Here is a 2,942-nt window from a genome sequence, read left to right as displayed (position 1 = left end):
CTGGCTGTCCTGGAACTCACTTTGTAGACCAGGCTGGCTTCGAACTCAGAAATCCGCCTGCCTCTGCCTCCCGAGTGCTGGGATTAAAGGCATGCGCCACCATGCCCGGCCTTGTTCTTATTCTATAATGAACTAATATACACACTTTACATTTAGCTTGGAGGGAAGTTCTTAAGAGCTCCTGTACTGGCTGGCTTGTGTGTCACCTTGACACAATCTAGAGTCAGCTGAGAGGAAGGAGTCTCAGCTGAGGAAATCCCTCCATGAGATCCAGCTGTAAGGCATTGTCTCAAATTAGTGATCAGTAGGGGAGGGCGGGTGGTACCATGGCTGGGCTGGTGGTCCTGGGTTTTTTAAGAAAGCAGGCTGAGCAAGTCAGTAGACCTCAGCTCTGCAAGGCCTCTGCATCAGCTCCTGCCTCCAGGTGCCTGCCCTGCTTGAGTTCCTGTCCTGACTTCCTTTGATGAAGAACAGCAACAGCAACGTGGAAGCTGAATAAACCCTTTCCTCCCCAACTCGCTTTTTGGTCATGGTGTCTCACTGCAGCAATAGAAACCCTAAGATAACCCCTGGGGACCTCGATAGAAAGGCTATGCTGAATTATCTCCTGTCCTCACCTCACCAAGGGTCTCATGTGACCCAGGCTGGCCTCAAATTCTGTGTGCAGCTGAGGATGGATGACCTGGAATCTCTGATCCTCCTGCCTCTGACTCCTGGGTGTTGAAGTTGTGAGTGTGAGCCACCATATCTACTGGGATTAGAGCCCAGGGCTGCATGATCGCTAGGCAACCGCTCCATCGATGGAGCTGCACCCTCGGCTCCCAAATTTTGTTCCTGCTTTTGTTGTTATTTATTATGAGAAAGAGGGACCCGAGAGAATGTTAGGTGTGCCAAGCCAGCACCAAAGCCAGGAGGTGGCAAAGCCAGAATTTAAAGCCACATTTCTCTGTCTCTGGCCATTCCTCTTTCTTTGCTTCAAACACTTCTTGGAAACTTCTGAGTGGGCCCACTCTGTTCTGATCCCTGTGTGCTCCCACTCAGTGTTACCTAAATACTTCTATAGAGGCAGTTCCCAACTCTAAGCTGGCTATTTAAAGAGTTTATGTATAACTTGACTGTTTGGAAGGAAAACACATTTTTCTCAGAGGGGAAAAAAAAATGTTAAACGGACCCAGAAAGGCCACTTGACCCAGAATAGGGGACAGTGTTCCATCTATTCCAGGAGTCCTGGAGCCTCAAATAATAATACCGAGGGAAAGGCATCTATCTGGCTATGTGGTGAGAAAGAAACCCTTTCTCCTCCCTCATCTTGAGACCCTGTTTCCCCGCTCTGTAGAGCGCTTTGTGAGGGTGTGGAGACAATCTTAATGTGAGGCTAACCGCAGTGAATGTTTCTTAAGAAGGGACAGAGGGTTAAGGTCCTGGAGTTGAAAGAATTGATAGGCAGGCTTGAAAAACCCTGTGCGGTGGGGGATGGGGGGGGGCAAGCACACACACACACACACACACACACACACACACACACACGTGAAAGGTGTCTGCTCCTGTGAGGGGGAATAGACGTGAAAGGCCAAACAACGGAAGGCACGGAAGGTAAGGGGTGGAGTCCGAGTGTGTACTGGGGGCCACAGGGGTGGTTTGGACAGGAACGCCCCTGTCCACCTCCCCAGGCTCATAGATTTGAACACTTGGTCGGTAGGAAATGGCATCATTTGGGAGGGATTAGAAGGCGTGGCCTTGTTGGCGTAAGGGGGGGGGCTTATTATCAAAAGAATGGCACGAGCGGGTGGGGCTTTGAGGTTTCAAATGCCCAAGCCAGGCCCAATGGTGTGCGCCTCTCTCTCTCTCTCTCTTTCTCTCTCTCTCTCTCTCTCTCTCTCTCTCTCTCTCTCTCTCTCTCTCCCCCTTCTCTTTCTCTCCACGCTGCTTACAGATCAGGATTTAGAGCTCTCAGCTCCGCGTGCCGCCATGTTTCCCGCCATGACAATAGACTAAACCTCTAATATTGTAAGGCAGCCCCAGTGAAATGCTTTCTATCGTAAGCATTACTATGGTCATGGTGTCTCTTCACAGTAATAAAACAGGGACTAAGACACGCAAGGGCCGATAGCTCAGACCCGCGGGAACGCCTTCCTCCGTAGGGTTAGGGTGTGAATGCTGACAGAAGATGTCTCTTGCAGCTTTCTCCTTCCAGGATGACTGCAGTCTGAGACAGCTCCCTGCAGAGGTCTCCCGAGGAAATGTGCTGGTCTGTCCCTCTCACGCCATACCTCAGTAAACACACTGAGGACCTGAGGTGTTGTGAAGTTGGTACCTCTCCATCAGAGCGAGCATGGTCTACCTGACCGCCCAGCTTTTCTGCCCTGTGTCCATGTCTTTCTTCATCGCCCGAGTCAGTCTGGATGCCAGGACCAAGCCATGCTGGACAGGACAGAGAGGGCTTTGGACTTCTCTGTCATAAGTGATGGTTAGGATGAGGGATGCTGCCTACAGCCATCACAGCCTTGGAAGTGCACAGAGTGAACGCCTTCTCCCATGAGCTGCCCTGGGGAGAGTGTTTTATCACAGCGACAGAACAGACAGAACAGTGACCGATACAGAAAGGCGAAACTGCGTGTGAGGGGTTTTGGTGTGTGTATGGGGGGGAGACACAGTTTTTTGAAACAGGGTATACCCCAGGCTAGCTCTGAATTCATTAGGTAGTCCAGGCTGAGTGAAAAAAGAGCATCAGGAGATTACACCAGCAAAGGAGATGGGGCTAGACCTCACGGGCCACTGGTAGAGACCCTGTGGTGCCCGGTGTCCTGACCTTAGTTCTGAGTTCTTTGTTCTTTCCAGCTTTGGTCTCCAGCAGTTCACACCGGCTGCACAGGCCCAGCAGTTCACACCGGCTGCACAGGCCCAGCAGTTCACACCGGCTGCACAGGCCCAGCAGTTCACAC

The sequence above is a fragment of the Mus pahari genome, chromosome 17 (assembly GCF_900095145.1).
Source record: "Mus pahari chromosome 17, PAHARI_EIJ_v1.1, whole genome shotgun sequence".
Classification (NCBI taxonomy): Eukaryota; Metazoa; Chordata; class Mammalia; order Rodentia; family Muridae; genus Mus; species Mus pahari.
Note: the sequence above shows the minus strand (reverse complement) of the source record.